Raw genomic sequence first — 25167 nt, forward strand, 5'->3', positions numbered from 1 at the left:
TTGTGCCAGAGCTGGAGGTGGCAGCATTTGAAGATGACACCTTCATCGAGTTGCCAAAAGCATATACTCAGTTGTCAATGCCAGTCCACAAAGTAAATATTCCCACAAATGAGGATCTGAGAAGGTGGCCATATTTAAAACATCTTTACTTACCACAGATTGAAGCTGGAATCGAGCTGCTGATTGGCTTTAATGTCCCACGAGCCATGGAACCGCTGGAAGTCACCCGCAGTGAGCATAATGGACCCTATGCTGTAAGGACAGTGCTGGGCTGGACAGTAAATGGACCACTAACAGGAAATAGTGGAGAGGCCAATTACTGCGAGCAGGCAGTAACTGTGAACCGTGTGTCCATTGTGAATTTGGATGAACTATGGCAACAGCAATTTAAGATGGATTTTCCAGAGTCTGTTGTGGAGGAACAAGTAGGTCTGTCAAGAGAAGACCTGAGGTTCATGGATATGGTTAGAAAGTCAGCCAAACACATTGATGGTCACTACCAGATCGCTCTGCCTTTAAAAAATTCAAACATTAGCATGACCAATAACAGGAAAGTGGCAGAACAACGTTTACACCACTTAAAGAGGAGGTTTCAAAGGGATCCAATGTTTTACATGGAGTATAACACCTTTGTTAATGATCTCCTTTGTAAAGGTTATGCTGAAAGAGTTCCTGGTGCAGAGCTGGAAAGAAGTGATGGCAAGGTTTGGTACATACCGCATCACGGTGTCTACCACTTAACAAAAAGAAAATTAAGAGTCGTGTTTGATTGTGGTGCCCGTTTCAATGGACAGTCTCTAAATGAGGAGTTGTTGCAAGGCCCCGATCTAACCAGCTCACTAATTGGAGTTGTGACCAGGTTCAGGAGGGAACCTGTGGTCATTATGGCTGACATAGAAGCCATGTTTCATCAGGTGCGAGTGCCACCAGAAGATGCCGACTTGCTACGATTCCTATGGTGGCCACAAGGAGACCTGAACCAAGCACCATGTGAATATAGAATGAAAGTGCATCTTTTTGGAGCTACTTCCTCCCCTAGATGTGCCAACTTCGCCCTCAAAAAATGTGCAGATGATTTTGGACACGGCTACAGAAAGGAGACAGTGGATAAGTTGCAGCACTGTTTCTATGTTGATGACTGTTTGGTGTCAGTTGCAACAGAAGAGGAAGCACTGACCCTCTGTCATGAGCTCACGTCTCTATGTGCTAAAGGTGGTTTCTGTTTGACTAAGTGGTTCAGTAACAGAAGCGAAGTGATTCAGACCATCCCAGAACCTCACAGAGCTAAAGGCATGAAGCAGTTGGATCTGGAGTGTGAGTTTATGCCCATTGAAAGAGTGTTGGGTTTGGAGTGGTGTGTCAAGTCAGACACCTTTAAATTCAACATAATATGGAAGGAAAGACCATTCACTCGCAGAGGCATTCTTTCTGCTGTGTCCTCAATTTACGATCCATTGGGTATGCTCTGTCCCCTTGTTCTGACAGCAAAAAAGATCTTAAGGGATTTGTGCAGAGGAGGAATTGGTTGGGATGACCCCATACCTGAGACTGTCTCCAACAAGTGGCTTAAGTGGAAGCAAGGGCTTCATCTGCTGGACAATTATGAATTACATAGATGTCTAAAACCACTGGAGTTTGGAAATGTTGTCAATGCACAATTACATCATTTCTGTGACGCATGTGAGGATGGCTATGGTGTAGTCACTTACCTGATGATGCAGAACGAGCGCCACCAACGGCACTGTGCATTTCTAATGGGAAAGGCTCGTGTTGCCCCACTGAAGATGATTACAATTCCAAGGATGGAACTGATTGCTGCAACAATGGCAAGCCAAATGGACTCTCTGTGGAGGAAAGAGCTGCACATGGATGTTCAGAAATCTGTGTTTTGGACAGATAGTGCATCTGTACTAAAATACATTAAAAATGAGAGCTCAAGATTCAAGGTGTTTGTTGCAAATCGTGTTTCTGAAATACTGAAATCTTCTGACCCTACTCAGTGGAGGTACGTGGATACAGCTTCAAATCCAGCAGATGTAGCATCTAGAGGGGTCAAAGTTGAGGCACTTTTGAAAGACAAACTCTGGTTAAGAGGACCTTCTTTTCTTTGCCAACCTGAAACAGAATGGCCTGTGAACCCTGAGCCTGTAAACCACATCTCTCAGGATGATCCAGAGTTGAAGAAAAGTGCTGTTGTTAACGCTGTACAAGTTGAGGATTCTACCACTCACTTGATCCATCATTATTCCTCTTGGATACGGTTAAAGAAAGCTGTGGCATGGTGGCTGAAATACAAGGACTGGCGTTGGTCCTGTTCCAAGAAGAGGAAAGAGCTTACAGCCAATCATAATGAAGTAAGCATGCAGCAGCAGAGAATGATAGAAAAGGAAATATGCGCGTTCAAACGCACAGCTATCCCAGGACGTCTTACAGTGGAGGACATTGATAAGGCTGAGATAGCCATTATCCGGTTTTGCCAGAGAAGAAGGTTTTCAGAGGAGTTCTCATGTCTGGAAAAGGGACAACATGTAAAGAAAAGTAGCCACCTTTACAAGTTGTGTCCAAGGCTGGAAGATGGAGTCCTGCGTGTGGGAGGTCGGCTCAGTAAAGCAGCTTTGCCTCAGGAGATTAAGCACCCCATTATTTTGGCCAAAGATCTTCATATTTCTACCCTGTTGCTGAGAAATATTCATCTACATGTAGGACACAATGGTCGTAACCATATGTTGTCCAAGCTCAGGGAGAGATACTGGATGACCGGTGCATGCACTGCCATTACGAGAGTTTTGTCTAAGTGCACCATCTGCAGAAGACTTAATGCTATACCAGTTTCCCAACAGATGGCAGATTTGCCTCCTGAACGACTCAAGCCAGATAAACCTCCATTCACTTGTGTAGGAGTGGACTACTTTGGTCCCTTTGAAGTGAGAAGCAGGAGGAGTACCGTGAAAAGATACGGTGTCATATTCACCTGTCTTACATTGAGAGCTATTCATATCGAGGTAGCACCTTCTTTAGATACCGACTCTTTCATAAATGCTCTGAGGCGTTTTATATCCAGAAGAGGACAAGTCCGTGAGCTGCGGTCTGATAACGGGACAAACTTCGTGGGAGCAGAACGTGAACTAAAAGAAGCAATTGAACAGTGGAACCTGGCACAGATACATGATGTATTGCTCCAAAAGGGTATAAAGTGGACATTCAACCCCTCTGCTGGGTCACATCATGGAGGAGTATGGGAGAGGCTGATCAGATCTGTGAGGAAAGTTCTGTATTCCACCCTTGGAATGCAACGCCTGGACGAGGAGGGACTCCACACAGTTCTCTGTGAAGTTGAAGCCATTATTAACAGCAGGCCCATCACCAAAGCCTCTACAGATCCTAATGACCTGGAAGCACTGACGCCAAACCATCTGTTACTGCTAAAAAACCAACCTTCATTGCCACCTGGAGAGTTCAAAGCTGGAGACCTGTATGCACGGAGGAGATGGAGACAAGTTCAGTATATAGCTGATCTTTTCTGGAAACGATGGACAAAGGAGTACTTGCCTCTGTTACAGGAACGCCAGAAGTGGACTGGAGTCCAGAGAAATCTGGTTGCTGGAGATATAGTACTGCTTATGGACAGCACCGCACCCCGTAATTCTTGGATTATGGGACGTGTGCTGGAAACCTTTCCGGACCGCAAAGGATTTGTTCGGCAAATTCGCATAAAGACTAAAACGAGTTGCTTGGATAGACCTATATCTAAGGTCTGTTTGCTGCTGGAGTCAGAGGAGTCTGCAAGATGATATTGTAACTTCTCCACAGATTATCTTTGTTTTTTCTTCTTGGACTGGACTTTCTCTTAGTTGGTTATGGATAACCAAAAGGATTGTTAATCATCATTATCTATGGACTTGAGCAAATTATTACATGTTCTTTTGCATCTGATATTGTTATGATGATTTGTTATGTCTCCTATTGTGTTATGAAATGCAAATTATTGTGACACCTAATAATTAGGGGCCGGTGTGTAGGAGACATAAATGGTTATGTGGTGTATGTTGTGTCTTGGAGGTGGAGACTCAAAGGGAGGTGGGTGTGCACCAAGGAAGAAGGTGTATAAGTGCGCACTCACCTGTCTCACTGATGAGAAGAGTAAGGGTGGGGCTGCCGTAATTTTGTTTGACCGCTTCATTTCACTACGTTTCATATTATTTTGTTTCAGTATTAATTCGTTTCCTATATCAATTAACGCATCTAACTTTGTTTGCCACAATCATCCCTGCTGCGCTGTCATTAACTCATGCTGGTGACAATAAACAAACAAAAGCATCCTGGATTCCAGCGTATCTGTAAGAACATAAACATTTAAGCGCGTCACAAATAGGGTAAGAAAGGAGGACCCGACCCGAACTCTCAGCGGCCTAAAGGATCTTTAAGGAAGCCGCTATACATCAGATATTGTAACTAGATGTTCTTTATCGTTTCCTGACATTATATTCATTAGTTAATGTTTATGTGAATGTTTGTTTTCTCTTCAGCCCACATTAGTTATTTTGAAATCCTCTTATTTATTCTTTTTGTTTTAGATTATAGTTTGAAAGACTATAATTTTCACCTATATTAGCCTTTTATGAGCCATTAACTACTTGAATTTGGTATCTCTGGGTTTCATATTTTGTGGTATGGCTGAATTAAAATTAGTTTGATACTTAACAGTCAAGTTCCTCTTACTCGTTGGTATTTAGCCAGATCTCTGATGTTCTTTACCATCAGTATTTGACCTCCTCTGGTGTTCTGTTCTTGGTGAAGTCTGCATTGTACTTTATCTGATGAAAACATATGAACCCTTTAACTTGCTCCCTTGCTTTATTAGTACAATCTTATCCTTTCTGTTGTCAAACCTAATTATAACTGGAACTTTCTCTTTGGTATTTTTCCAGGACAGAAGATGTCAAGCTTCTATTTTGTCACAGTCCAGATTAAAACCTTCGGGGCTGAAACTTCTCCACTTGTTGCTCCGTTGAATTAGAGCCTCCTGCTTACAGGGCTCAGCCACGCTCTCAGCTGTCACCGCTCTCACATACGACCAAGGTTTAATCAGTAAACCGGTGACGGTCTCATCATTCGGTGGATATTTTACCAAGTGCTTTTGTACTCCTAGTAACTTCTTTCGATTAATACTTTCTTCTTTTACATGAATAAATAGAATTTGTTGTGTTTTCTATGTTAAAGTTTTGTATTTATTTCATACCCATGTCCTTCTTTCAATATATCCTTACAGTTGCCATATTAGGTCTTCTTATTCTTGATTTATTTCTTTCAAGAAAAAAATTATGCATCCGATTTTGGGATATATTTAATCGTATTTAGTTATTTTAACAATTGTTTGTTAGCAGGGTAGGACATAAAACAATTGTTTTGAAGTAATTTAATATGATGAAGTAAATGGCAAAAGTGGTTGCATTTTTTTTTCTTTTATTGTACATATTGATATTGCTTTCCTGTCGTTTAAGCTCCTGCCTTATTTATGCTGAGCTGTTGCTCACCTCGCTTCTTTCAACTGCATACCCTTTTTCCTCCTCACTCTCCCATGCATATATGCCTGGTTTTTGTCTCTCATTTGTTTAAATCTTCCTGACACCTCTGCTGCTCTATCAGCCTCATGGTCTGTAGTTTGCTTCCTGTGTCTCCATGCTTCTCTAGGTTTTCAAAGAAATCATTTTTCTAATTTTTTAAAAGAAAGAACCCTGTATCCCTGTATCTAATCCTGCTTTAACTTTGACATAACACAATATTCCAGCAATCAGGACCAGGCAGGCTTATTCTACAGAGTCTTATGTTAAACTGAAGGACACCATTTATGTGGTCGCGTTAACCAGGCTCTGCTCCCCATGGAAACGTTTAAGTGTGGCTGTGGACTGTAAATTTTGCTGTGAGAGTTGCAGCCTCTGATTCCTTCTCTGGGCCTCAAGGAGCTGTTAGAGAAGGAAAATGGGACCACCAGGCAGTGCTGGCATAGATCCTCAAACAGATGATTGAGCTGCAGCTCTAAATCTGCTCGGTTCTTCGCTTTAGGATTTTGTTTGTTAAATTCTATTATTCGCCTTACTAAAGGAGAAACAATGGATGCTCACCTTGTAGAGATCACAGATCATTTATTTGCAAGAAGGCGTTCAATGGATATGGTATGTTTTAAAAACAAAAGTCCCCAGATGGAGCCAAAGTTGAACTAATACAAAAAAATGTATTCTCCTCCCTGCCTTCAGGTATCACATGTTTTCAAGTGAACATTCCTCCTTCCTTTGTTATACAGATACCTGTTCTGAAAAACCCCATCAGGTAACACAACCCTCAGTGATCTTAAGGATGTCTGGTTTTCTGCTTTAGCTAATCACCAGATAACCTCTTAACTTTGAAGGTCACAAGGTCCTGGGTGTCCTCAGGTTGCACCTTGAAGTAATCAAGATGTAACAATGAGCCATTGTTTCCTGTATATTGGCCAAAGTAGCAGCTAAACACAACATCTGGTTTTCTACATTGGTTTATTTTGGGTGAAGTGGATTTGTTTGGGTTGTGGTTCTTTGATTGGCCACATCTTGTTTTCAATTTTGTAAAAAGGTAAATTGATTTCACTTTACAATATTTTGTTTTTGTTTAACTCTTCATAAAAGGGACATTAATGGGTTAAAATATTGTGAAATGCTCACCTCTGCTGTTTCACTCTCCAAGCAGGTGTGTACAGGACTGTACCATTGGATAACTGAAGGGGGGGAGGTTGATCTGATGTATGGTGTTTTCTTTGTTGAGTTTAAGTATTTGTTTGGATTGAATTAAAATATTTGTTTCTGTATTTATTGGTTAAAGTATTTCTTAAGTAGTTGTTTGAACCAAATTTTCCTTTTCTTCTTATTGTGAAGCTGAACATTCTTTTGAAAATGGTTTCTTCCAATTTAGTTCCTCCTTTATTTAAGAAACATGTCTGCCATTGTTCTTTGTTGGTGTGGTTTGGTTGATGTCCTGCACAAGAAGAATTTAAAGTTTTGTCAGCTGAAAACTCTTCAAAGCATGTTCTTCTTTCAACCAGTTTGGGTCCCACCTCCAAGATTTCTTGGCCTCCTGACAAGCATGTGTCACAAGAACTAAGCTCAACTAATCCTCAGAGAGTAGCTTGTTGGGGTAACATAGCAATCAGTGCTAAAGCCACTTCTCTTTACTAAACATGTGCTTACATTTAGTAAAATTGTCAGAGCATGGGGTCAATTTACACTATTATGCTGATGATACTCAGCTATATTTGTTCATAGACGGACTACAGGCATGTCTTAACCTCTTACACCCTAAGGGGGTATAAATAAATTTCTGCCTGACAAAAACACACAAAAGTAAATCACTTATAGCCTCACAGCCATTAGATTTAAGAAGAAACTTTTGGTACCTCTGTAAAGGTACGATGTCATAGAATGGTTTTCTGGTGTCAGCACCATTGTAGCTTTGACCCTTCCTGAAATATTAGGGACAAAATACAAAATATTTTGCATTTTTTGAACCTCGCCAAAATTTTCTTTGAAATAAACATTGCAAAACACTACCAAAATATTATTTATAGCACAAAAAAGTAGTACAGACTTTCAAATCTAAATGTTGTGTAAAAATATACCAAATTTGGACTCAATCAGATGAATCATATTTATTTTAGAATGGTATTAGTGAGAAATTTCTTAGGCGGAGAGGCCATTTTGGCACATTTATCCATAAATGTCACCAAACTGTGCCAAATGTGTTTTTTACATCAATACTGGGGGTTTGTTAAAATTACGAGGTCACATAGCAGCTGGACCCACCGGTGGGTCCGTAGGGTTCTAGGGGTTAAAACATAAAACCCTAGACAACTTTAAGTTTTATGCTTTTAATTTCTGAACTAAGTTATTGTCTTTAATTAATAAGTTTTGATTAGTCAGTCACTTTATCTGGGTGCCATTAAATTGGCCTCTGAGAATAGCATACAATCCTTGCTGTTCATTTTGATTAGGACTCATATTTTAAATCTCAGACAGTTATTAAATGTCCATCTGTCAACTCTGGAATATTAAAAAACAATGAAATATCCTGTCCAAAAGTGATGCTGAAAAAACTTATCTATGCATTTTTAGTTAAAGGCTGGACTAATCCTTCATTATCAGGAAGTAAACGGTCTTTAAAAGCCTTCAGCTGATCCAAAATGGGTAGTGCTTTATTTTACAGTACATCAATAACCATGTAATAAATAGGTAATAACATAGCAAGTTACACTATATTTTTAGGTAACAAGAAACACTTTATGGAGAATTTTGGTAAGTGCAGTGCTTCACATTTTAGGCACACAATGTAATTTCAGACATCTTAGATCTCAAACCGCTTTTACAGTTAACTTAGTCATTTCATTGACAGCAATAAATTAATGTATTATTATCTACTAAAAATGCAGTTTAATAATTGGCAAATAGCAGAAAACCAAACCTAGAATACAGCAAGGCAATCTTCTTAAATAATAGAATAGAAATGTTCAAGTTTTAAGGCTGCTGGAGATAGGCACCAGCACCCCTCGCGACCCCACTCGGGACAAGATGGTAAGAAAATGGATGGATGGAAGTTTTAAGGCTAATCAAGCATTGTACATCAGTTTTGACAATAAAACATTCATCCACAATTCACTTTTAAACAGCTAGTTGCTGTTTAAAACCACGCCTTTTTTGGCTAGTTAACAAATATCACAAATAATTCAGTTATTCTACAACAAGACTGAAAACTTTCTGTATAGCATTAATATCCAAGGAAAATCTTATCTCACTGCTCTGAGACTGTAATCTGATACAGAAAAACTTGCAGCTAAATGCAAACTATTAGAGAAGTCATTACAGATTAAATAGACAATGAAACCTGAGTAGGGTTTTCAGGAACTTGCAGGATTTGTTGATTATTTCCTGAATTTCAGCCATAATCCTATGGGTATCTTTTAGCCTTGGCTTCTCCTTTTTAGCAAATTTAATATAAATCCTTCCTGCAAAATAATAAATAAATACTAAAAAAATACACATAAAAGCTCATATTGCAAGAGGGGTTTGAAGCTAACAGTCAAACTAAGGTATTTTCCCAAAATTTGCATGTTAGGAATTCATGAAGTTAATATATAGATGAAAACATGTACAAACTTGCTGTGAGAAAAAACAGTAGTTCTCTCTAGTATCAATAATGTGTTTTATCACTGCCAGTAACATGGAGACATGTTTCTGCAAAGGCTCAGTATATAAACCGGTTTTCTGCATCTTGCTCAGTGATACTCTGGAACAACGGACCCCTTCTGCTGCAAGAAGATCTGGTTCATTTTCAGGAGATCCTCAGTGGCCAGCATTACCGACCACAGGTGTCAGTAACCAGCCTCTTCCTCTGGTCAGATACAGCACAGATGCAGTCCAATTTTGTCTCAATGACATTAACCACATTGTAGAATCGGTTCGCTTCTTTCTGATTGTGCTCCAACGCTTTGAATGGCTTAAATATATCCTGAGGATAAAGGCAGAAAAAAACACAATAAGGTTAAGCACGTTAGCAGACACCTGAAAACAGTCACAGACACATTACTTTATCACATTTGGGTTCAAACTTCAGTGCATTTTCAGAGTCAACAAACACAACAGGAGCATCAATCGCCTCTTTAAGGCTCTTCCCAAACCAAAGGTGGTTGATGAGGGCCTGCAGGAGAGGAAAACATACTGATTGAACACAAAATCTACTGATTAAAGTGATCCTGAAGACAGAGCTTGACAACAGTGAGCAGAATCGGCATGCAACAGTTAATCCTAATCGCACATCGGGTGGTTGCCATGGAAACGTACAGAGGCCAGGCATCGTGATCATGCTCCCACCACTCCCTGCAATCACCAGCATCTTCGATCGAGACTTCAGCACAGTAGAGGCCATGGAGGAGGGGGGCTGCTGCCAGAAGAAAAGCAATGACTGACAGCAAAGATGCGATTCAGACCGATGGCTGTCAGCAGAATCAGAAAGAAAACAGCAAATGAATGTGAGACCGATGGAGGAAGACATGGAATTCATCTTTTGTTCAGCTTTTCGCATCAATTTTAATTTCAGTTGTTTTTCCACACAAATTTCTTTTTTTTCCAGTATTTTAGAACATTTTCACATCTTGAATATGATTTAAAGGAAAAGTCCAGTCAGCAATGAATGACCAATAGATCATTATTTATACCTAAAACGAATACGCTCGCAGTGATTTAATGAATTTAGCACGAATCAGTAAAGAAATAAAAATAATAATTTTAATTGCAATCGATGAGTCTGGGAGCGGCCATTTTTGCCCAAATATAGCAACCCCTCCCTCCTGCCATCTTCCAGCAGTGACGTCACGGTGCGGTAAGCTTAGCGCCATTTTCCCCGCTTTACAAGCAAAATCAATGGTAACTACTAGACACATCTGCAATCAACAACAATTATTGAAGATTTCCAGAGGACTTCACCATTGAAATTCACCAGAGCTATAGTGAAACTGACAATGCCCACGAGCATGGCAGCTGGGTGTTGGAATACATCAGGTAAAAGTGATTCCTGATCCTCCACGGACGGGTTGGTCGTTGGATCGCCAACTTGAAGAGGAAGGATTTGCCATCGAACTTCTGGCCAGAGAAAAAACACGTAATATGTAGCCAACATTTGGAAGAAGAATGTTTTCAAGATGACTTGGATAATAATAATAATAATAATAATAATAATAATAATAATAATACATTTTATTTAACAGCGCCTTTCTTGACACTCAAGGTCACTTTACAAATAATACAAAAAATAAATAAAAAGAGATGAAAATACAAAATACAGATACAGGAACATAAAAAAAACAAAAAAACAAAACAATCATGGATAGGGAAAAGAGCAGTATATTCACAGATAAGCGAGCTGGAACAGATGGGTTTTGAGTCTGGCTTTGAATAAGGGGAGAGAGTCAATACTGCGGAGGTCGGGAGGAAGTGAGTTCCAGAGCTGGGGAGCAGAGCGGCTGAAGGCTCTGCTCCCCATGGTGACAAGTCGAGCTGGGGGTACAGTGAGGTGGATGAGGAGGAGGATCTAAGGGAGCGGGAGGAGGTGGCAATGTGAAGGAGATCTGACAGATATGGAGGAGCAAGGTTATGGATGGCTTTGAAAGTATAGAGAAGGATTTTAAATTGAATTCTGAATTGAACTGGGAGCCAATGGAGTTGGTGAAGAACAGGGGAAATATGATGGAAGGAGGGGGTTCTTGTGATGACACGAGCAGCGGAGTTCTGAAGAAGTTTAAATTTATGGAGAGATTTATGAGGGAGGCCGAAAAGAAGAGAATTGCAATAATCAATACGGGAGGTGATGAGGCTGTGGATAAGGACAGAGGCAGGAGACGGTTAATGTTGCCAAGGTGGAAGTATGCAGACCTGGTAATTTTGTTTATGTGAGACTGAAAGGAGAGGGAGGAGTCGAGGATGACACCCAGACTCTTGACCTGAGGGGAGGGGGAGACCAAGGAGTTGTCAATGGGTAGTGAGAAACTTTTGATTTTTGATAGGGTGGATTTAGTGGCAACGAGGAGGAGTTCTGTTTTATCGCTGTTTAGTTTAAGGAAGTTTGAGGTGAACCATTCTTTAATTTCAAGTAGGCAGTTAGTAAGGGACAAGGGGGGAAGTGAGGAAGTGGGTTTACTGGATAAATAAAGCTGGGTGTCATCCGCATAACAGTGAAAGTGAATGTTGAATTTCCGGAAAATACTGCCAAGGGGAAGAAGGTAGGTGATGAAGAGGAAGGGGCCAAGAACTGAGCCTTGAGGAACACCAAAAGTGACAGGGAAAGGGTGCGAAGTGAAAGATTTGAGCTGAATAAACTGAGTGCGGTCGGAGAGATATGAGCGGAACCAGTCAAGAGGGATGTGAGAGATGCCAAGAGAGGATAATCTATTGAGGAGAATGGGATGAGAAATGGTATCAAAGGTCGCACTGAGATCGAGAAGGATGAGGATGGAGAGGAGTCCAGAGTCAGCAGCTATAAGGAGATCGTTTGTGATAATAGCGTGTTGTGACAAACACCAGATACAGCACTGGGACTTGATCAACAGCCGATACCGCACCGTGACGTCACAAACCAGTAGGTGGCAGTAGTGTTCTTTGACAAACATGGATGCCTCCAGTAAAGCACGTACTAATGAAAAATACTCTTAATTAAAAACACTTATCTTTTCTTGAACAGTATGTAAAAATTTCATATTTAAAGTGCTTTCAGAAGTTTGAATTCTGAATATGGCCGGGCCATTGAGCTTCATCATATAGAAAGCAGGGATACATGCAGTGCAATAGTTTTTCAGAGTTGTTGAATGTCTACAAATGTATCTATAGTGTACTGGAATTTTATTATGTATTGTTATTACATTTCTTATAAATATCTTCCAGTGCTTAGTCTAGTTTCTCTCCTAGATATGGGCTCAGCTATATGCTCTCTCTACTCCCTTTTGACATGAAAACTGGCTCATAGTTTTCAAGCTCAACTGTTTCTTTCCCAGACCAAGGCACCGACAGAGCAGGTTTTACTGTCACTTTTTCTGACATGCAAAGTATTTATGGATCAGTGCTTCTGTGTTCTTCTTTCTGTATGTCTGCTTTTGTCCTATTGAACCCCAGTCGGCCTCAGCAGATGGCCTCTCACACTGAGCCTGGTTCTGCAGGTGGTTTGCTTCCTGTTAAAAGGGGGTTTTCCTCTCCACTGCTGCTGCATGCATGCTCGCTCAGTGTGAGTGATTTCTGTACAGTCAACAACACAATCAAATGAAATATCTACTGTTGCTTCATGATCATCCAGGAGGAGTGAATCCTGAAAAGTCAATGACTGGATGTAAACAGCTGGTTTTCCTTAGATAGAAAACATCTAACCAATGAGGCTGGATGATCTGTTTGAATTGTTTCTATGAAGTAGCTTGTGAATTGGCACCACATACATAAACTGAATTAGATTATAAATAAAAGTATGAAAAGTACACAGTGCTTTTTTTTCAGATGTTCAGATTTAATAGGTCTAGAAACAAATCAAATTACAGAATTCAATTACAGAATTACCAACGAGTGACTTCTGAAAGCAACTGGTTGCCAAGGATTGCTGTTATGGTCATAGAAACAACCTTTCCATGAAAATTGTATTTAACAAATACTTGTGAAAACCATGCCTTTTTTGGCTAGTTAACAACTATCACAAATAATTCACTTGCTCTACTACAAGACTGAAAACGTTCTGTATAGAATAAATATTCAGAATTTTAGCCGCATAACTAAACTAGTGTTTTCTAACAGAGTGGCCTGGGGAGGGAAGTATATTAGCTTGTTCTACTTTTTTTTTTTTTGGCTTCAGATTTCATGTTCAATTGGAAGTAAACAGAAGGAAAATCTTATCTCACTGCTCTGAGTCTGTAATCTGATACAGAAAAGCTTTCAGCTAAATGCAAACTATTAGAGAAGTAATTACAGAGTAAATAGACCATGAAATCTGAGTAAGTTTTACTGAATGTTGGCGAGAACGTAAACCAATACCAAAACAAAAGTAGATGACCTGCCTTATTAAATAAAGAAGTGAAAATAATTATGAATTATGCTTTCTTTCAGTTAAAGTCACACCATTACAATCATGAAGACAAAAGGTTAACATGCAAACAAATCATTTCAAGAAACTGCACAAAATAGTTCCTAATAAACTGCAGTAGAAATGAAAAGATGTGGAAGATGCTGATGTTTTCACCCTTATTACAAAAGTCTGACAGCTGTATGATTCCAGTCCTCAAAGGGAAGACTTTGGAGCAAAATCTGTTAAGACGGTTTGCAAGTTCTGGATTGGTACCAGCAGAAGCACTAGATCAGGAGAGACACATAAACAGAGTTTCGGTGGTCAATTTTTTTATTTAATTGTAAAATTCCCCAACCTTCCTGCAGAGATTGGTCATTTATTTATCTTAGGTCAGTGGCGGCCGGCCCATAGGGGGCGCTGGGGCACCGCCCTCCCTGATAAGAAGAGAGAAACGTAAAATATATTTTTAGAAATTAACTCATAAATGTCAGTTTTACTCTCTAGACTGTGTACCTATAAGCAAAACAAATTATATAAACTAAATTTCCCTATCTACTGTCATTAATTTGTGGATTTCCACAGACAGACTCCTACCGTCTCTGTTCTGGGGGCGCCTATCAGACAGCCCCACATATGCAGAGAATCTGTCAATCATGTACTATTGCTAGGTGAATTTAATGGCCAATCAGCGTCTCGGAACTTTATGGTCTTGGGGCTCTGAAAATACTGCGCTTTAACAGGCTTCTGAACCCAAGCGCAGGTGCAGACAGTTAGAGGGAAGATGGCGAATGTAACGAGCGAGATGCAGCTTCCACCAAATTCGGTGAGATCCTTATTTATCTACCCGTTTGCCAGAAGAACATCCCTGTTGTAGGATATGAACATTTCATGTTATGGTTATTGTGACTGTGACGAATCCACCTCGTCGCTTAAAACAACCTCTCTAACTTTGCGCGCCACACACACATTCCTGTTATACTGTGTTTGTGAGGACCAATACACTCGCGCTGAGCCAAGTAGCTCCATGAACTTAAAACACACAAGATGTTCCTGGTTACCTGCTGGCATATTGAGGGTGCACACTTAATATTTCAGTGGGGTTAGCCGTGTGTGTGTGTGTGTGTGGGTGTGTGGGGGGTGTGTACGTGTTTATGCTATGGGGACTTGTCATCTTCAGTCTGGCTGCGTCTTTGCTGGGTTCAAACCCAGTTTAGTGTAATTGAATAAGTCAATGAATCTGTGTAAAAGAATTAAGTTGTAAAAATGATTTGTTTTTGTACATCAATTGTTTGTGGAGGTAATATATGGACAAAACTGATTAATGAGAAGAAATCAGAAATAAGAGAGCCTGAGGTGAGGGGCTTAAACTATTTAATGAGGGCTGTGGGAAGAAAAGCAGCAATTTTTGTTTTCTGTTTCTTTGTTACATTGCTGGTAACTGGAGGGAGGCTGAGGCCCAGAGTATCTGGTATATGTTTAGTTTCTTTTGCACCCTGTTTTGAGTTTTTGAGCTCAATAAATCACCAACACCGGTAACCCGACTGAGCCTGGATTCTTGGAGGCCAAAGAACCCCGTCACAGTGACCCAAATCATCACTGTTACTGTTATTATATAGTAAATTAAATCATTACTGTTAAATTGTATGTATTGTCCAATTGTTTATTTGAATTCTTATTCCGGATTAGTTGGAGACATACACTAGGCTATATCAGCCCCACCAAAAATATTTTTCACCAGCCGCCACTGTCTTAGGTGATACCACCTCACCTCTAAAAGAGAGAACACCCTTAAAACAGGCTTTTAGTTTCATTTTAAAACAAAATACTACAAAGGAGAATTATTTTAAATCTAATTTTAAAGGTTTCCTTTTTCCAAAGGCTTAAAAGTATGATATATTTCTGCCAGAGGAAAGGTAACTTTACAGATCATACCTTCACAGAACTTTACTCTAAAAAACTAAACTAAATGAAGTGAGCCTGTAGGTAAAAGCCTGTCAATATTTAATATTTTATTTTTAAAGCCTAATAAAATGTTGTGGAAACTCTCAGCTCTTAGGATCCACAGAGATCACACAGACAGAAATTAAAAAGCATTGATTGGATTTGCCTGCGATGGACTGGCGAGCGGTCCAGGCTGTGCCTGGCTTTCGCCCACTGACTGCTGGAGATAAGTACCAACCCTGACGGGAGAAGATGGATGTAGCTTGCCACCATCAGTGTGAGAGTGTGCGTGAATGGGTGAGTGAACAAATGTAGTGTAAAGGGCTTGATAAAGTTTTCTTACTTGAAAATGTGCTAAATAATTACAGGACATTTATCATTTACCTTGTCTTACAGAAACCTGGCTGCAGCAAGAGGATTATGGGAGCAGAAATGAGGATACTTCGGTCATAAAATGGGACAGTTGACCCAGAAAGTTCAAAACTTGTGCAGATTCTTATCAGGTAATGCAATAGTTTTGCAATAATACATTTTCGGGAATTTTTTAAATACGTTATCTTTCTGTATCACTGAAAAATACTACTGAAGGTAACCATTTAATGTATTTCCCTTCACATATTGATATTTTTTGAATGGGGTTACTTATTAGTCTTGTTCCTTGGCTTAATGCAGAACTGTGTACTTTGAAGCACAATGCTAGAAAACTTGACAGTATTTGGCCTTCTACACATCTACAGAAATCCTACTTTATCTGAAAAATAACCATCTGCTTCTCTATACAATTACCTTTCCTAAAACAAAAGCAACATATGAACATTAATAGAGGAGAATAAGAATAATTGAAGATTTAATTAATTGTTGGGTTTCTTTATAAATAAGATGAATTATATTAAAAATTAGATCATTGGCACCCTTCTAAATATGATTGATTCATCTTCATCTTTTCGAGGCAGCATCAGAAGTACCTATATAGTTCTTTAGAACCTCGGCTGTGTTTGGATTGTTTTGATCCAGTTGAGCTTTCAGAGTTAGCTAAACTTTTTTAGTCATTTAAGCCTTAATTTGTATGTTGAGTCCACTTACAAGCAAGTTATTTAAGGAAGCATCCCCTCTGATTTCAATTTCCATTTTAGATGTAATTAATCTATCCCTGTTACAGCCAGTGTTGGGAAAGTTCTCTTTCTACGTGAACTAGTTCAAAGTTCAGTTCACACATTTTAAAATGAACTAGTTCAGTTCATAGTTCACAATTCCAAAAAACGAACTAGTTCATAGTTCTTTTTTTTTTTTTTTTCATATATTGCTCAATTACACCATAGCCTACTGTAGAACCACAGACAGCAATTATTTTATCAGTTGTAACTCTGAAACTGTGCGTCAGATTTCATCTTCATATCCAGTTTTGAATCCTTATCCAACCAGGGTTTACATTAGCATTGAGGGGACAGCATTTCCCCATTGTTGCTTTAACGCTTTGTTGCTGTCCATTCACTTCACACTAGTAGCAGCTGCAGCTTTCACCCCTACAGTATATTCTCAAAAACATCAGGAAAAATGTGCTGCTTGAATGGTCTTTTTTATGAGGAATTATTAAAAGAAAAATAGGAAAGTAGTCTTTAAGGTGCAAATGTTTTTTTTTTTTTTTTTTTATAATTTTTTCCATTTGAAATTCCATTTCAATACATACTAAAAAGGAATCCTGGAAAATTATACCAGGCAGGTTTAACAAACAAGTTACATGGATAGTAAAACCCTCAAGAACAGGGGTCTTCTTTTCCAGACCAAGGACCCCCAAACTGATGGCGAGATGGAGCGGGGACCCCCTATTTATATATATTGTATGAAATTGTGTCCTATAGTCACTCTATTACAGATGGAGTAATGTAAAGAAATTAATTTCTCCCTGGGATTATAAAAGTTTTTCTGATTCTGATTCCTGGTTGATGGGACAGGTGTTGTGAAGGAAACGGTGCCCAGCTTGAAAGAGCTCCTGTGTGTCGCTGAATGTGAGCATTGATGACTGAAAGACATCTTCTGCCTCCATTTATCTGTTTACTACAGTGTGTTGATTTCATGTTAATGAGTATTTAAAGACATTTCAATTAGTGGGGGAAAGAAATGCAGGGGGGGAATATAAAAATATCAACTAACCATGCAGACGCTCATGCAGTACCTCCGTAGACCCCCTAGGGGTCGCGGATCCCCCGTTGAAGACCGATCAAGAACATTTTACTAACACAAACTGAGGGACCAGGCTGAGGTAGGAATTTAAGGTTACTGAAGTGCGGATTTTTTTACTGAAAGCCGGCGGGCAAACTTGTTGCCATCATCCTGGTCATAAACCTGTTTTAAGTCGCCTACATGCTGCTGTTGCTTCCACGCTGCATTTTGTTTTGATGACGCACGCGGCTGTAGGCTACGACGCTGGTAGCTGGTGTTGCCAGATTGGGTGTTTTTCCCGCTACATATTAAGGCCTGTTTACGGTGTGATTTAGCCGGGGTTTCGCCTGGAGGGCTTTATAGAAATCTGGCAACCTGTTAAACGGACTTGAACTGAGAGAGCTCCGTTCACAGACGCCAGAATGAACGAGTTCACAATAACGTTCACCAGGCAATAATGCAGTACGTTCAGTTCACGTTCGCCCAAAATATGAACGAGTTCATGAACTTTCGTTCAATGAACGCGTTCAGGCACAACACTGGTTACAGCGACATGCACCATATGTCATGATCTTGGTACTGATGGCTGGATTACTCATTTCAACCTGCCTGATTCAAGTCATCAGTGCCAGATTATTCTTGGGGCGAGTGGTAAAAGTGTTTCAGCATTACTTTATTGTTTCTGATTATCTGATCCTTACCTGTTCTGCCTCTCAATCACTGAGCCTGCCTGTTCCAGTCTGATCTGTTTGCCTGACCTGTCTATGGACTCCTGCTGGATTCTGCCTGTTTGCAGAACTTGGAGCTGAATCCTGTCACTGAATTGGATTTCCCTTTGTAACCTTTTCTGACTTCTGAGCTCCTGGATCTGAATCCTGAGCACGTCCTCGGCACCAGCTTTGGCTTCCCTCTCTAGATTATCCTACCACCCTTCGGATCTGATCTACTTCTTGTTCTCCGTCCTCTGGGACTAGTCTGGGACTCTCTGGGTGACGTGCGCTACATCTTGTTGTTAGCCGATCGACTGGAATCAACCTTCTTCTCTGGGCTCGGACTGAACTATAAAAGCAGAGGTTCAAGCCTTAGACGTCCTTGCTTTTATGGCAAGTCCACCATTTTTAAATAAATGCTTTTGAATTATCCGACTGTCTGTCTGCCTTGAATACTGGGTCCAGTGTTCTGAGCCGTGACACCATATGCTTTAGGGTAGCTGTAATAAAACCTTTACTTAAGAAATCTTGTATCTATTTAAATGACTTGGTCAATTATGGACCTGTTAATTCAATAGTTATTTAATCTGATAGGAAGTTTGGATCCCCAACGTGTTTCTGTAGTCCAATGGCTAATTTTAAAGCTTCAGCACTGCAAAAACGATATAAAAATAAGTAAAACTTTCTTAAATTAAGTGTATTCACCCTTAATTTGAGTAGGTAAATGATACAGTTTGCCAATGGAATGAGTCATTTTACTCTTAAAATAAGATAATTGGATAAAATGCACTTGAAATAAGTCAATGCAATTGTGTTTTCTTATTTTAAGTGTAAATTGTCTTGTTCCATTGTCAAAATGTCTCTTTTACCTCCTCAATTCAAGAACAAATGCACTTATTTTTAGAAAAAAATGACTTACGGTATCTAGATTTAGATTTTTTGCAGTGAGCATAGCAGTGATAAAACTCTTCCCACATGACCTATATTAGTATAAATGTTCCTAAAGATAACCATAACACAGCATTCTTATGTTTTAAATCTTTTTTTCCACTACTCTTCATTTTGTACATAAAGAGAATCCACAGATCTGATGTTTGCATCCAGCAACAACCTTTTATGATGTTGAGAACGAGGCTGAGGAGTGCTCCTCCTGAGGGGGGAGGGGGTATGTACATCTGGAAGTCCCCCATAGGGACGACCCACGCATCAGTCACTTTAACCTTATATGATGCCAAGTTCTCCAGTATGAGGACTCCTCCTGGGGAAAAAAACAACAAATCAAATGAAAGAAATCATAAAAACCAAACCAGCTTATAAATCCTGACCTTAATAGATCAGCTGCTGTCTGAGAGATTGCTGTGGTGCATACAGATCAAATTGATTCACTCATTTATAATTGAATCCCTGAATCATGCAGACATAGAAAGAGAGCCTGAGGAAAGTGTTCTGACAATACCTTCCTCCTGCACGTCTTTGACCAAATCCTCTGCTATCCTCCCAGAGTAAAAGGCATCTGCTTGTTTCTCAAATTTAATGATGTCTTCACCAGGTTTCCATTTTCATCTGAATATACCTTCCTCTTAAGGGTTAAAAATATAAAGCTTTGTTATGATTTTCAGCCACACTGAGTCATATTCTCTTCATTCCGTATGGATTCATTTTCTGCAATGTTTTGATGAAGGCGCCTTGGATTACAGGAATAGGAAATCCTTCTCTGGCCAGTTTGATGGTCGGCTGGAAGAGGTCGGCCCACGGCAGTTTTCCATATACTTTGTTAGTTGTATATTATGCTCATAATTCTGCCTATAGTAACAGCCATCTGTACAATATTCATAGTACATATTCACCTGCAAACTCTGTTATAATAACAGTCATCTGTATATTATGCTATTGTACATATCTGTAAAAACCCTATTTATAGTCATATCTAAATGTATATTGTATTTGGTACATATCCAGCTGTTAATTTAGTTCATAACACTAGTCATCTATATATTATATTTATTCCTTTGTATACTTTTAAGCTGAGAATGAGCTGTTTTGAGTTGGACTCCCTCACATGTCAATGTTTTAATTGAAATTTTATTGTAAGTACATATTTGGCTATTATGTGTGTGTATTTGTACGTATGTAATGATGTGATGTAATTTTGATGCCTATCTTGGCCAGGTCTCCCTTGCAAATGAGATTTTTAATCTCAATGGGTATTACCTGGTTAAATAAATGATAAATAAAAAAAATAAATAAAAAATAAAAATTGGACAAATCTATCAGTAAAATTCTGTTTATAATGGTATTCATCTCTATATTTATTCAGTAGAAACCCATGCCCTGTACTTATGGAACCATTATTCATCCTGCACTTGCTGCTAGACCTAAACTGCATTTCGCTTCCTTGTACCTGTACCTGTGTAATGACAATAAAGTTGAATCTAATCTAATCTAATCTAATTTGGGGGGTATCTTCATGGCCGGGAACACCGACCTATTTGCTACCTGCATAGATGGATATAAAGTGGGAGGAAAAGGATGCATGTCTTTCTTTACCATTGCACACATTTAATTTGTTAATTATTTTACAAAATAAAACTGAAATATTTCACAGTTAAACAATAAAAATGGCGTGAATACTTCTTCAAATAGCTGAACATGAAGCACCGCATTGTGTCCAGAAAAAAAAACAAGACAAATAAACCTTTGCCTCATGCAAATCTGCACACTACTGAATTTTACAAGAGGCTCATGAAAACTTCTGCAGAAATAAAGAAACAATGTTGGTTTGTGATGCAGAAGCCAACTACATGAAGTCAGAGTGAAGGTCTGGGAGCAGGACTTCAGCAGGTGGGGGTCCACATTTGATGGGGCAGTCTCCCTGGAGTTGATTATCTTCACATTACCTTTAAAAAGAAACCCCCTCCCCACCTGTTATTATCACTAATTATCACCAAAACACGTGTTTAGCTGATTGGGAGCCTGTTCATGATGCTGGGTCATAGAAGCGCAGCAATGGCGCCATCTACCGCTGAGTCACTGCACTGCAGCATGTCTCTGCAAAATTCACCTTTAATATTATGTGCTTTCTTTGAATGTAAACAGGCTGATGATCTGACTGACTGACTGAATGCAGCGCATAAAAAACAGACAGGGAAGTGATTATGACAGGCAGGGGGAGGAGCTGCAGATGTATGAAGGCTTTTAATTCATAATTTTAGTTTTATTTAGTCCAGAGGTGGAAGCAGTAGTGGCAGAATTACACCTGTATACTGCTAGGTTAAAGAAACAAGCAAAAATCAAATTTGATTATTTGTTCAACTTTTAATCAAACTGATTTTCTTAATCCAGCTAATTATTATAGCACAGGCGCTCAGAACCCAAATATTTACGTCAGTAAAATTATAGATAATTGTTTCAAAATAAAAGACTGTTAAAAATAAAAGTACTGATTGAAGTCATTTAAGTAAAAATATACAGGTTCTACAACATACTTTTTTTACTACAGAAGTACAAAAAGAAAGAATAAGTTTTTACCTTAAATGATACAAATTACATTTTAAAAACTATTCTTTACAATGGATACAAAAACTATGTTAATCTTCCGTTTTGCTCCTTGTGTTTGCATAGAAAACATAAAAATACTGAATTAGTTTATTGTTATTCTTAAAATAGACTAATTCATTTTGGTCATTGACTGCTGTCGAGTCAAAAGTTGATGCTATCGGCTGATTTTTCTAGAAAACTGAACCAATCTGACTGTATAATCTGGTTGAATTGTCTGTAAAGTGCCTTGAGATGACATGTGTTGTGAATTGACGCTATATAAATAAACTGAATCGAGTTAAACAGAAGTCCTTCTTAAGCAGCTGAATAGTTTTAGAGCTCTGCTATTAATAACAGCATTGAAGAATATCATTAAATATAACATCAAATATCATTAAAACTAAAACAGAACCTGAAACATAATCACATACATTTAAAATCTAATAAAAGGGGAAGGAAAGGAATGTCTCGCATCACAGAATATGATCCATCATCTGCAATGTTTCTCAGCCCTCCGTCTTCCTTCATGTCGCTATCAGTGCTTTTCTACAAACAAACGTGACAGATTCTTTCCACTCACATTTTCCCTGTTCCACTGCAGCTGTTACACCACGTCATTAGAAATATATATAGAAGCCAGTTTGGAGCAACTAAGGATGAGAAAATAAAACTCTCTGTGCTCAAATGTAAGTAAAGTAAAACGTCCAATCAAACAGCCGTTATTTAAAAAACACCTAAATGATGAAGTTTACTCAGTTTACTGACAGTTAGCCTTCTAGCTTATTTTCCTTAAACCATAAGCAGACATCTGGGCTAATTTAGGAAGCAAATGTTGGTCAAAGGTCAAGGCTTGTTTGCATCTATCGTATTGGTATAAATGTAGTTATATTTTAGAAATAACAATACAAAGATGTTTTAAATAAGCCTAAAATATGAGCTGTTGAGCTCAGATATTTACTAGTTTTATGCAGCAGTTAAGAACTGAAACATAAATCAAGCTTGAGATCATTTTCTTAACCTAAAGTCATTGAAGGCCTGAACACACTCTGCTGATTAATATTTTTCCTCTTCTTTTTATTTTGCAGAAAAAAGCCACCAAAGTATTATTCGCTGGCTAAAAATTGAAATAAAGAAATCTAAATAATTATTAAAACTGCTATGTGAGAATCTTTTTAATGTGACGTCATTGTAATTGGATTGAATTAAACTGTTTTTAATCATCGTTATTTTAGCTGTATTGATGGACCTGGATTTCACATAGCTGGGAATGGATTTTTTCATGTAGTTTAACATTAAGGTGACATCGACTATGAATAAGCGCTATAATAAAATGATTAGCCCACTAACTATTATAAACCTCAAATTAAATGAATCAAAAACAGCTTTAAGGAGCAGAGAGAATAATTTGATGCAGTAAAATATTAGTCCAAACTCAAAATAAATCAACAAAACAAATTAAACGCATTATGAGATACAGTTTTTTCCATGTTTTTTAATCAGTAGGTTATTTTTCTGTAGATTAATAGTTTTATTTTGTTTTCCAGGTAAAGTTTAATGGATCCAGCAACAGAATTTCAGTTAAAACCAAGAGTCTTTATGGCCTCCAGCTACTGTTGTGTTTGCATTGAACTCTGCCCATGATGATGGCTGTGATGAAAGCGGTCAGGCCGCGGTGCATTTTGGGAAATGCTGTCTGCAGCCGATATGCGGAAGAGATTTCTGCTGCAAAATAGGAAATGGAAAAACTTTACCTTCAAAGTAAAACCTCTGAGCTTGTTTGGGAACAATGAGCTGCACCAAAACCAGATCTTATCACTCAAGTTTTTTGATTGAAGAAAATAAAATAATGAATAAGAAGGTAGTTAAAATATGTTAGTAATGAGGCTTCCTCAGTCAACCTTTAACAGCTTAAAATTATTCCAGCTTTCAGTTCTAAATACACATATTTTTTGCTGGGTTGAAAGCTTGTGTGAAGAACAATTTTATATCTATCTTTAACTGAGTCATTTTAACATGATTATGCTGCTATCTCTGCAGCTCCTCCATTGGCCTCCTTCTATGATGATCACTCTTCTGGTTTAGACTCGGTTTAGATAGAAAGCCATGATTTAGCAAATTAGCAGCAGCAATACCAAAAAAGTAAAAAATAAATAAATAAATAAATAAATAAATAAATAAATAAATAAATAAATAAATAAATAAATAAATAAAAAAACAATCAATTTGACTTTGTTTCCAAGTTTGAAGATGTTTTGCTTCCCTTCCAGGAAGCATTTTGAATTCAAAATGTCAGAAATAGGGTTGAGATCGAGGCTTTATAGAGGGGACCAAAAACAAAGCCTTGATATGGTTTAGAAACATGCAAATTGAACCTACCTGAGCCAGATCAACAATTCCCCCTAACAACCCCCTTTTCAGAGACTGACAGGTATGTGGCATTACAGGCTAACAAAAAAACTAAACAACCCCGATTCTAAAGGGGTGGACCTGTTCATCTGGTTTACTTTGCATGTTTTCTAAGCAAAAACAAGGTTTTGTTTTTGGTCCACACTATAAAGCCTCAAACTCAATGCTATTTCTGAAATTTTGAGTTCAAAAAGCTTCCTGGATGGGAAGCAAAACGTCTTCAAACTTGGAAACAAAGTCCAGTGGATTGTTTTTTTTTTTATTTTTAGAATGACTATGACCTGGATAACTAAGAAACTTCACCAGCATATTACACTGGAAAAATTGTTCTAGAAATAAGTAAAAATGTCTTAAATTAAGTGTATATACCTTTAATTTGAGTAGGTGAATGAGATAATTTGTAAATTGAATGAGTATTTTTACTCTTAAAATAAGATATTTAGATAAAATGCACTTAAAATAAGGCAATGCTATTGTCTTTTCTTATTTTAAATGTAAATTGTCTTGTTCCATTAGCAAAATGTCTCTTTTATCTCCTAAATCCAAGAACAGCACTTATTTTAAGAAAAAAACGACTAATTTAGATTTAGATTTTTTTTCCGATGTAGCAGCAGCAAGTTTGCAACTCAAAACGATGTTTAATAATCCAAATATACTTTTTTTCATTGCTTTACCTTTTACTGTAAAAGCTCACTAGTGCTGGTTTGTAATATTAGTCAATTTTTTTTATATATAAATAAACTGAAAGCCTGTTTTTTTTTCCCCCAAGACTACAAAATGTTAAATTTTTTTTTTTTAAATA

At 38.3% G+C, this 25167-nt stretch overlaps 1 pseudogene; it reads right to left on the reverse strand.

Annotated features, from left to right (window-relative positions):
• Nucleotides 1-9375: 9375 nt before the first annotated feature.
• On the reverse strand, nucleotides 9376-20192 carry LOC119782389 (annotated as a pseudogene).
• Between the last annotated feature and the right edge of the window lie 4975 nt (nucleotides 20193-25167).

Source organism: Cyprinodon tularosa, unplaced genomic scaffold (genome assembly GCF_016077235.1).
Source record: "Cyprinodon tularosa strain WSP-4 unplaced genomic scaffold, ASM1607723v1 ctg192, whole genome shotgun sequence".
NCBI lineage: Eukaryota > Metazoa > Chordata > Actinopteri > Cyprinodontiformes > Cyprinodontidae > Cyprinodon > Cyprinodon tularosa.